The sequence below is a fragment of the Leopardus geoffroyi genome, chromosome B4, assembly GCF_018350155.1.
Source record: "Leopardus geoffroyi isolate Oge1 chromosome B4, O.geoffroyi_Oge1_pat1.0, whole genome shotgun sequence".
Taxonomy (NCBI): domain Eukaryota; kingdom Metazoa; phylum Chordata; class Mammalia; order Carnivora; family Felidae; genus Leopardus; species Leopardus geoffroyi.
In genome coordinates, this window is record NC_059341.1 from 138,726,075 (window position 1) to 138,738,115 (window position 12,041).

Genomic DNA, 12,041 nt, shown 5'->3' on the forward strand with positions numbered 1-12,041 from the left:
GTACAGAAGATATGATTATGTCTTTTGTACATTTTGTACAGAAGATATATAATCATATCTTCTGTAAATGAGGGGAAGTTGTTTTCCTCTTTTTCAGTCTGCTTGCTTTTGATTGCCGTTTCTTGTCTGCTTGCACTGCTAAGCCTTTTCTGATTATGCTGCAACGTCTGTCTCTTCCCTCTTCTCTGAGGGTGCTGAATGGGAACAGAAATCCCTTTTTCCCGAACGGTGACTTACTAAAACTGAAGAGAAAACTAAAAAATCATCACAAGGAAGACAAAATGCAAAGAAAGAAGGAAAATGGCCTAATGTTTAAAAACCGACCCAACTACCACAAGAACAAGAGAAAGGTAGTTTTGTGTCTACACAGGCTTATTTGTATGTAAAGGTTTCTTCTTCTGGAATTAACTATGGGGAGTTCTTGCTTATTAGCCCGGTCCTTCCTGGGCACGGAGAGTGGCCAGTAGAACAGAACTGTAAGGAAATGCAAACCATGGCGGCCGAGCATCTTCTGGACCGTGTGCTCTGGCTCCCACCACTCCCGCGGGCTCAGGGATGGGAAGGTTACGCTCTGGGAAGCCCTGGTGACAGTCTGCTGATGCAGAGCCTGGGCCGCACCCAGGGTCTTGGCTCAGCAACGTGGTGCATCACCGCCTTCTCTCACATTTTCCCCAGGGGAGCCTCTGGCCACATGACTCTGTTAACTGTTTATCGCGCCGTCTGTCTAGTGGAGGGAGAGTCGATGCTACACGTGGCTGGGGTGCCCCCCGCTTGCTTCCAGTGCGTCACCGTTTCAGAGGGCAGGTAATCTAGAGAGAGCGTGAGAGCAGGCTGGGAGAACGCTCAGGGTCTCCCACCCCGTCCCCGTGGAAACCGGAGCTGCCTCGGAGGGAAAGAACAAGGGCGTTGTCGAAAGAGACCAGTGCTGTGAGGTTCCCGGTGCCGTCGTGACACCCACCTGCCTCCCCGGCCCTGAGCGGTGCTGCGCGGCAGAGGATCCAGTTCCGGGTGGTCCTCTGGGTGAGGTTCTGGAAGAGGAAAAGGAATTTTAAATGTTTTTTACAAACTGGAAATGGGGGGTCACTGGTGGGAGACATTACACTAAAGTAGCTTCTTGCTTTTGTCCGCTCCCCTGTGCTCACCCCTGGTCATTCTCAATCACTAGTGTCCTATCTCCAGATGTACTGACCGAGCAGATTAGGACCCCACCGTGTCTAGAGGTTGTATTCTGGCCTGGGGCCGTCTTGGAGAAACACTGCCACCCAGTCTGGAGCCATCCTTGGAAAAGGAGGGGTGGGGCGGGCAGGGGAAAGAAGGTCCACGCGCGCCCACAGAAGCGTGTCGGCGTCTGTGGCACATCAGGGTGCCTCTTTGTGCTTCATCGGTAGCAGGCTGGTGGCTCCCTGGTTCTGAGACCGGGCTCTGTGTCCTGTCCCTGCGCTCGCATCCTGGACTTGAGCACTGGGAGCTTAAGCACGCCCCCTGTTCGGTGGCTTCGTTCAGATTTTATAAGAAGTTAAGACTGATGTTGGAAAACACAAACACCGTGAGGGTTTGTAGAAGGGGCGTGCCTCTTGCTGGAAGGCCATGGTTGGTCCGTATTTAGCTGTGTTCATTCTGTTCAAACATTTACTTATTTGCCTGTTGAATCAGATTCAGAAATGATTGCTCTGTAGCGTCTCGATTTTATGAAAATATAATGTTGGAAAATAGGTAGAATGAGGTGACTGCCGTGGATGGCTTTGGGCCATTTTAGTGTGTGGAACGGGGACTGTTTGTAAAGCAGGTGCAGCCTGGACCACTGCTGTTGAGAGAGACGCCGTGAACCAGCATCTGCGATCTCTGTGGCCAAACATGCCGTTGCTTCTTCCGTGCCTTAGGCTGTGGAGCCTGTCTTCACTGTGTTTAATATAGTGACATTAAGAGCAGTAGCTTCTGTGACCCCGTTCGGGCCCTCACAGCAGCCTCGCTCTTGAACACAAACCCGGAGCTTGTGTTCATCCCCGGCGATGAAGGAGGCCTGCTGTGCGGCCATTCCTCAGCCACCTGCTCCGTCCCAGCCTGCACACCCCGCCCACCCACCCGTCCGTCCGTCTGTCCATCCCTTGGCTCGAGCCCGAGGTTGGCCCTCCGGAGAGCCCACGGTTGCACACCAGCGCCCCGGAGCACCTCTCATGACCTCTCCCAACTTCAGTTTTCACGTCACTTCGTGTCCTTAAAACCCAGACGGCGATCCGCTCTGTAATCCTGTGGTTAAACGGGGAACGTGCCGCAGAAGGAAAACATACGCAACGTAGGGGCTGCACCCAACGTGGACTGTGTTTCACCTTAATCTGGAATCACCTGCTGATTCGTTCGTTAACAATAACTCATTTTTTTATAGCACTTGGCATTTTACAAAGCACCTTGACATGCACATCACTAAGGAGGGTTTGCAAAAGAATCGTCTTTGCTTAATTGTGGTGCGTGTGGAAAGAAATGAGCGGCCGGTGGTGGTGGTGGAGTGATTCTTAGGAGCCTCCATGCACAGCCATGGCCCCTCCAGATCAACTCCTAAAGAGCCATAGAATGAATCTTCCCATTTCCAGAAAAGCAGAAATAGTTCCCAGTGACCTGAACATTTCACGGCGGTGTTTGTCTTGGGGCCTGTAGCTTGTGCATGGATATTGTGTATTCCTCAAGGTGGAAGAGAACAGGCGGGTCCTGCCATGAATCGGGGGGCTGGGCTCTGTGAGAGCACCTCTGTTCTCATGGTCAGAAAGGAAGGGTGAATCACTCTTTGTTCGGGGGGTGTCACCATCTGGGAGCAGTAAGTCTTCGAAAGGACTCTACGGGACAGTGCTGGTATTTGTCAGGCAGCGTTCAGGACAAGCATCTTTGATCTGACCACCTTCGTTTTTTCTCCTTTAAAAGTCATCCCTCTCGCAGGCACCTGGGTGGCTCAGGTGGTTAAGCGTCTGACTCTTGGTTTCGGCTCAGGTCATGATCTCATGGTTTCGTGGGTTTGAACCCCACATCTGGCTCTGCACTGACAGTGCAAAGCCTGCGTGGGATTCTCTGTCTCCCCCTCTCTCTCTGACCCTCTCCACCTCGCTTTGTCACTCGCTCTCTAAGTAAGTAAGTAAATAAGTAAATCAACATTAAAAAATAAAAATAAAAATTACCCCTTTCAGAAAGTTTACACGCCGTAGGCATTTCTTATACACTTTGTAGGGGTCACAGACTCCCTGAGACCTGTCTTGGGATGTCAGGGCCAGAACCCTGGGAATTTGGGGGGATTAAAGTGTGGTGTGGAAGGAGCGTGTGGACTGGAAGGCAGCAGGTGCTCCCTGGCTGTGTGGTTCGGGGCAAGACCCGCTGAAGCCCAGCTTCGTGTGTGGAACAGAATGATGCCTGCGTTGTATCTCGTGGGGTCGCTGTAGGCATTAGAGACCACATATGTAAAGTACATCAAGTGATCCTTGATATGACGTCACCCCAAAATACAAACTGCTCATCTTTGTGCCAGTGAGTCTGAGATAAACGTGAGTTTTTAAAATTTCTTGGTGGGTGTACATTTCCTTTCTCAGCTTTTTATTTTCACATGCCAGTTTGCACATAATTTCTCAGTAAATAAATGTGTTGAGTTGAACTTCCTGGGCCAAGCAATATTTATGTCAGTCCAATAGTAGCATTGAATTTGAATGATTATAAATATATGATTAGGAATCTTAACCAAAAAGCTTTTATTTTGGAATTGATTAGAATTTTCCCATTTAAATTGTACTGTGTTTCTCTTGAGTAACACCTTAGTTCCTGGGATTGGCCAGCATTAAAGAGAAGTATGTCACACTTTTCTGCGTACTGAACAGTCTATAATTATCAAGATTATCCAGTTAACGTAAAGTGCAGTTATGTTAGCATAAAGTTTTGTTATGTAGTTGTTACCATAGCTGGAGTCGGGTGAGTGTTTAAACCCCTGTGAACTCAAAATTCTTTTATGATGATGGAATATTTCATGTTTCAGTATTCTTCATACACAGTATGTGTTCAAATACTTTACCAGGTATGTGTTTCTTACAGGTTCATATAATATATAAAATGCATTTCTGTTCCAAGAAAAATAGAAGTGGTAAACAGTTGGGAGAGAGCTTGCATATTTTCCTTTATTATCCTGTCTGATGATTAATGCATTCAGCTATGTTCAGCCTCACGTTTAACCAGGTTAGTGTTTAGTTTTGGTTAGGCTGTTTTCCTTACGAGAACAGAAATGGCCAATCCTGTGCCCTGCCTGTCTCCCAAACGGAGTCTTTGCATTGTTTCCAGATCACGGTGCTTAATGTAAGGTCGGATTTTCTTGTGAAAACAGGGTTCGGATTAACTCTGTGTGCTTGCACGCACCCTTCCACACCCGCCCGTGCGGTCAGCTCCAGCAACCTGCTGACGTCACGGTCCTGATTTCAAGACGGAAGAATGAGGTGAAGGTCTGCTTTGTGGCGCACAAGTGCAACGGCAAATTTTGAGCGCGTGGTCGATCGACAAGTCTCCTTTTCACGGAGGCCATGAGGCTTAATGGAAAGGATGTGAACTTTGAGATCCACGGTGTGACCTTCGACGAAGTCCTTTAATAAAATAGCTGAGTCTCTGGTTCTCGTTGTCTACTTGGCTTGATTATTGTGAAGATTTATGCGGGGGCTGGCAAACTGCAGTGTACTGGCGTCTTCTTGTAAATAAAGTTTTATGGAGACACAGCCGTGTCCATCCCTCGAGTGGCGTCTATGGCTGCTGACACGCTCTACCAGCACAGTCGGGGAGGTGCGCAGAGACCATCGGGTGGTTTTCAGAGCCTAAACTCTTTATTTTCTGACGCTTCACAGAAAAAGCTTGCTGACCCCTGATAGAACGATCAAAAACCGGTGTTGTGAGCCCCATTTGTGCCGTTCAGTAGCTGTGTGACCTCAGTCTTGTTCTGTGACCTCTTCGTAGCTTCGTTTTTCCTCTACGAATGTCATTCATTCATCCCTTCAGCGAGTGTCATGTGCTTGCCACATTTCGACACCGTTCTAGGCTGAGGAAGTGCAATACCTGTGCTCGTGGGGCTTACGTTCCAGGGGAACGTGTTCACTGAGGATAATAATAGCACAGGGAGGGCTTCGTGGACGAATATTTGTGAAAGCACATTTGGAACATTTCTTGGCGTAGACAAGCATCAGTAGAATACATACTGTGTGATGTTGGCGCTTAACTGTGCTAAATATGGGCTTGTTAATGTGTAAAACAAAGTGGAAACTCAATTCAGGGTTGGAACCCTTCTAATTCCGTGTTTATGTCCCTAAGGTTTCTACCGAGAGAGTGAACAGCTAGAAATAATGAGGAGCATAACTGGTACCATTAGCCTCCTGAAGAGAGGGAATGGTTCATGGGAAACTGTGTAAAATAGTGTCACTGTATAGTCCCAGCCCAGGGCAGGGTGAATTCACGGATTGCTCTTGGTGTACTGGGCTGCTCACATGTAGAAGGTGAGAGTGGGGAAAGGAGAAAATCTGCCCGTGGACCATGGAGCTAACTCGAGCATTTTATGCTCATTCTATATTTAAAAATTCTCATTAGACATTAGATTCCTTGGACTTTTGAGGTTCTTTGAATCCATAAAGGAGTAGTGAGAAAAAGTACCGAGAATTTTAAGGGTCGGCCTAAAGGTTCGTATTCGTTGAAGTGATGATTATGTTTTAAGACTGAAGGTCAATATTGGAAAATATGAAGTCTATACTAGTTTTTTTCATATACATTAAATGTTGATAATCTAATTGGTGTTTGTGCACAGGGTCCTAGGACCCGAGTATTTTACATGTTCGTACTTGGACTGGTACGGGGAGTGGGGTAGAGTTAACCGGTGAGTGGAATGAATATCCGTAGTATGTCTAAGAACCCAGAGGCCCCCGATTGTATGACTTGGGGAAAATGAGTTCATTTTGCTCATGTTTTCATTTCTTTTTTGGGGTTTTTTTTTTTTTAATGTTTATTTATTTTTGAGAGACAGAGAGGGGAGGGGCAGAGAGAGAGGGAGACACGGGATCCGAAGCAGGCTCCAGGCTCTGAGCTGTCAGCACAGAGCCCAACGCGGGGCTCGAACTCACCGCGAGATCACGACCTGAGCCGAAGTCGGACACTCAACTGACTGAGCCACCCAGGCACCCCTCTTGTTTTCATTTCTAAAGTAAGGAGATCGGACCAAGTTTTTCCAGGTCCTTTTCAGCTCTAATTAAATAATCTGTGAATTTTCTCTTCGACCAGACTCCCCAAAGTCGAAAGCTTTGTATTGTTTTCCTCTCCTGCTGGATCTGCCACTTTGTCCTTCACATAATGATACAACACGTTTGGTTCTTCATGGTTGTAGGTGCAACATGCATGGCGTTGGGGTGACGGGGCCCTCCCTTCCTCATCTTCTTAAGCAGGACATTTTCCTCTTGTGGCCCTCATCTGTAGGTGGGGGTGTCATTGTGATGGACCACTACCTGAGGTATTTTTCAGTTCTGACGTTCTAAGACTCCAGAATACAATTTAGAAGACTAAAGATGGACGGGAGGAAGAGGGCTGTTTGTGTTGTTTTGTTTTGTCTGTCCCCCCCCCCCCCAAGTTTTTTTCTTTTAATATTTATTTTTGAGAGACTGAGAGAGACAGAGCACAAGCAGAGGAGGGGGACACAGACAGAGACAGACAGACACTGAATCCACAGCAGGCTCCAGGCTCCAAGCCGTCAGCACAGAGCCCGACGTGGGGCTCGAACTCACAAACTGTGAGATCATGACCGGAGCCGAAGTCGGACGCGTAACCGACGGAGCCACCCAGGCGCCCATCTTGTCTGTTTAAGGTGGAAAAGGGGAGAACCTGCGTGGCCCGGAGCTTCCAGAGACTAGATTCGCTATTGCAGCAGAAGGCTGTGACCACTGGCAGTGGTGTCAGGTTCTCAGTGCGCACCTCTGGCATTTTCCTGTGCTACCCAGTATCCTTTTTCCTATAACACTCTCCTTTTGACACATAACTCTGTAGGAAATGTTTATACCTAAAAGCTTAGGTGATGTGAAATGACCAATTCAAGATTGCCCTTTACAGATTTGAAAATTAAATTACAGTTCGTGGTTTGTGATCTGGCAGAGCTTAAACAAAATTCGTATGTACGTTTTTGAAAATACGAAGAAAAAATCGTTTTTACTCTATGTGAAAATATGTCATTCTTCTGGGACTTTCATTTTTAGGATATTCGGTAGTTAGTAACATGCTTATAAAAAAATCACTGGTTGATAAAGAAGTAAAATGGAAAAATATACTCAAATGATTTTCCTGGGAGTCATTGCCCTTAAAAATATAAGGATAATATTATCTATGACTTAATATTTACCATATTTCAAATGTATGAAGTCCCCAACTAAGAAGAATTATAAAATCAATGTGATACATCACATCAGTAAGAGAAAGGATAAAAACCATATGATCGTTTCAGTAGACACAGAAAAAGCATTTGGTAAAGTACAACATCAATTCATGATAAAAACCCTCAATAAAGTAGGTTTAGAGAGAATATGCTTCAACATAATAAAGACCATATAGGGGGACACCTGGATGGCTCAGTTGGTGAAGCACCCGACTCTTAATTTCAGCTCAGGTCATGATCTCACGGTTCATAACTTCAAGCGCCACATGGGGCTCTACGCTGGTGGCACAGAGCCTGCTTAGGATTCTGTCTTTCCCTTTCCCTCTGCCCCTCTCCTGTATGCTTGCTCTCTCTCAAAATACATAAACATTTTTTTTCAAGACCATATATGAAAAACCCACAGCTAACATCATACTCGATGGTGAAAAACTGACAGTTTCTTCCCTCGGGTCAGACACAAGACAAGGATTCCCACTGTCACCACTTTCGTCCAACATAGAACTGGAAGTCCTAGCCACAGCAGTCAGATAAGAAAAATAAAAGGCATCCAAATTGATAAAGAAGAAGCAAAACTTTCACTATTTGCAGACGACGCGGTAACTATATATAGAAAACCCTAAAGACCCCACCAAAGAACTGTTAGAACTGACACATGAAGTCAGTAAAGTCACAGGGCACAAAATCAATCTACAGAAATCTGTTGCATTTCTCTACACTAATAAGGAAGCAGCAGAAAGAAATTAAGAAAACAATCCCGTTTTTAATTGCACCAAAATAATAAAATACCTAGGAATAAACATAACCAGAGAGGTGAAAGACCTGTCCTCTGAAAACTGTAAAACACGGATGAAAGAAATTGAAGAGGGCGCAAAGGAATGGAAGGACATTCGGTGCTCCTGCATCGGAAGAACAAATATTGTTAAAATGCCTATGCTCCCAAAGCAGTGTACGGATTTAATGCAGTCCCTATCAAAATACCAACAGCATTTTTCACAGAACAGTCCTAAAATGTGTCTGGAACCACAAAGGACCCCAAATAGCCAAAGCAGTCCTGAAAAAGAAAAGCAAAGCTGGCGGCAAACTGCAGACTTCTGGTTCTAATACAAAGCTGTAGTCATCAAAACAGTGTGGTACAGGCACAAAAATAGACACGTACAACAACGGAACAGAACAGAGAACCCAGAAATGAACCGTAATTATACAGTCAATTAGTCTTTGACAAAGGAAGAAAGAACATGCAGTGGGAAAAAGACGGTCTTTTCAGCACACGGTGTTGGGAAAACTGGACAGCTACACGGAAAAGAATGAAACTGGAGCACTTTCTTTGACTGTACACGGAAATAAACTCAAAACGGGTTAAACACCTAAATGTGAGACCTGAGACCATGAGAGTCCTAGAAGCGAGCACAGGCAGTAATGTCTCTGACATTGGTCATAACAGCATCTTTCTAGATATGACTCCTGAGGCAAGGGAAACAAAAGCAAAAATAAACTATTGGGACTACTTCAAAATAAAAACCTTCTGCACAGCAAAGGAAACAGCCAACAGAACTAAAAGACAGCCTCCGGAACGGGAGAAGGTATTTGCAAATACCTATCCAGTAAAGGGTTAGCATCCAAAACATATAAAGAACTTACACAATGCAACACCCAAAAAACAAATAACCCAGTTAAAAAGTGGGCAGAAGACATGAAAAGACATTTCTCCAAAGAAGATATCGAGATGGCAACTGACACATGAAAAGTGACACGTCACTCATCATCAGGGAAATACAAATCACAGCGAAATATCACCTCACACCTGTCAGAATGGCTAAAACAGAAAACACAAGAAGCAACAGGTGTTGGTGAGGATATGGAGACCCTCGTGCCCTGTTGGTAGGAGTGCAGACTGGTGCAGCCACTGTGGAGGACTTCTGAGATTTCCCAAAAGTTACAAATAAAACTACCCTGCGATCCAGTAATCGCACTACTGGCTGTTTGCCCCCAAAGTACAAAAACACTAATTCAAAGGGATACATGCACTCTGTTTACAATAGTCAAGATATGGAAGCAGCCCAAGTGTCCATCGGTAGATGAACGGATAAAGAAGACGTGGTGTGTATACACAGTGGAATATTAGCGAGAAAAAAGAATGAAATCTTGCCGTTTGCAACAACACGGATGGCATTAGAGAGTGTTATGCTAAGTGAAGTAAGTGAACAGAAGACAGATACCATACGATTTCATTCATATGTGGAATTTAAGAAACAAAATGCAAGAGCAAAGGAAAAAAGAGAGAGGCAAACCAAGGAACAGACTCTTATCTGTAGAGAACACACTGATGGTTACCAGAAGGGAGGGGGTTGGGGGTTGGGGGAAATCGGGGATGGGGATTAAGGAGTGCACTTGTCATGATGAGCACCGAGTAATGTCTGGAAATGTTGAATGACTGTATTGTACGCCTGAAACTACTGTAGTGCTGCATGTTAACTATACCGGAAATAAAATAAAACACTTAATGAAACAAAATACCCACCTCGTAAGATTGTTAGGAGTGTTCATGAGATCGTAGTTGTGACCTCTAAATTGTATATAGCACTCTCAAAGTTTGGGCTGTTGACATTTTTGAAAAAGAAGAATTCTAAAGACACAAGGGAAGAGTGTGTAATTGTAAGCTGTTGATTACTGACTGAGTTTGTGTGTGGTTTGAGGACAGCAGTGTGGGATTCAGTGCCCCCAGAGTGCCCGTGGTAGAGTGTGGCTCGTGGCGAAAGGCTTTACGTAGTGTGGTGGTTAGGAGCTCTGGTTCTAGAGTCAGGTGGATCTGGGTCCAAATCCTGGCCCTGCTATAGACCGGGAGTGACCCTGTGTGAGCCTGTTTCCCCCTCAAAAACGGGACGACAGGAAGTCCTGTGTCAGAGGCTCCTTGGGAGGGTCACGATGGAGCCTGTAATGTGAACTGTGCCAGGCAGAGACGTATTAGTCAGTAGGAACTGCGTTATTCTTGTTTGCACATACACATCCCAGGCATTCTTCTGAAATCAAAACCTGGATCGTGGACTTGCTTTTCTGGCTCCCAGTGGAAGTCCTTTGCGCCTTGAAAACAGTATGTTGGGAATCGATTCTGGATCGTGGTGGCCTAGATGTACTTCTCTGTATGTCTCCCACTAAGCACAGCTAAAATCCCTGGACGTCAGGTGTAAAACAAACACAGGAGCCCTCTGAAAGATGGAGAGAAGCAGGCGGCCTGCCTAGGGACCTCAGGACTCAAGGAGCAGCCCAGCGTGTGTTCCCGGGGTTTTCCTTTTGCCTCCGGTATCTCAGACTGGGTGTTAGAGAAGCTGTCAGTCCAGAAACACCGATGGGTGCAGACACACACACATACACACCCAAGAGAAGGTTGCTCTTTGTTGCCAGAGGACCAAGAAAGGGGCACTTTGGCAAGGCAGCCTTATAGAATATAACTGCCCTACTTCAGACAGACACCGTGGAAAACCACGTAGCCCTTCCCCCATCAGCAAAGGCCACGTGGAAAGCCCAGACTTACGCTTTCACCTGGATGTGACACGGTGCCCCCGGCCCCACCGGTGGACTCCAGAAAGACCTGGTGTCAGCGGTAACTGGGCGTCTTCCTCCCCTCCCTGTTGCTGGACGCCCCGCGGGGGACCAGAACTCCTGCCCGCTCAGGAACCATGGGCATAAAGCAGTAAGGAGGCAAGCCCCCCACGCCCACCACAGTGCCACTGTCGGGAGAGACCAGGTGAGCCGAGGCCTGGACTTTGGCCCCCACATGGGAGTAGCAGGTGCTGCCCTTCGCCCCGGCCCGGTCGCTGTCGTGGTGTCAGAGGAGGCCCCCCAAAACCGGACGTGTGCTCGAGACTCTCAGTCGCGTGACCTGAAGCCCAAAGTGTCTCCGGTACACATAAAAGCCACGTGTTCTGCCCAGCACCAGGCGGATCTCCGCCTGATGAGAAGAGGCGATCGAGGGCTGCCTAGATGACACAGATGTGGGGTGACCTGATAAGGATTTTAAAGCCGCCTTCAGAAAAGCGCTTCCGTGAGCAGTTGGGAACATTGGAAGCAAAGGAAGAAATAGGATGTCCCGGCCAAGAAGCAAGATGTGAAGAAAAGCCAACTGCAAATTTTAGGACCGAGAAGTACAGTGACCCGAAGTAAAATGTAAAGACCCCTTGGGTGGGCTTTGGTAGCACAGTGGAGAGGACGTCGGAGACAGTCTGGGAACTTTGGCTAAAATCAAAATCAGTCTGAGCAACAGAAAGAGAATAGACCGGGAAAAAAAAAATTGATGGAGCCTCAGGGACATGTAGGGTCCTCAAAAATAGTCTGGGAGTCTGTCATCAGAGTCCCAGGAGACGAGAAGAAAGCCGGCAAGGCTGAGAACGTGGTCTGAGAAACAATTACCGAATCTGACAAAAAGCGGAAGGATTCGGAAGGGCGGAGCCTGGGTCACGTCTCCTTCGATTAGCTTACGGGTAGCAGGTGACCCACCTGTCTGGAAATTTTTACGATCTCATTAACCCATACATCCTATTAAAACAAAAAGGATCTTGCTTTCAGTCTTTTATTCTTAATGACTGACCTTATCTCAGTCTAGGTTACATCAGCCCGCATTTTCTACAAGATCATG

At 46.6% G+C, this 12,041-nt stretch overlaps 1 protein-coding gene and 1 long non-coding RNA gene across 6 annotated transcripts in view; both read left to right on the top strand.

Annotated features, from left to right (window-relative positions):
- Positions 1–12,041, top strand: part of ATXN10 (ataxin 10) — a 166,687-nt gene that overhangs the window by 107,126 nt on the left and 47,520 nt on the right. The gene's annotated exons all lie outside the window — the stretch shown is intronic.
- Positions 3,093–4,730, top strand: LOC123590904. Its single transcript, XR_006709028.1, has 2 exons — positions 3,093–4,203; positions 4,306–4,730. It is a non-coding gene; the product is annotated as an uncharacterized LOC123590904 (long non-coding RNA).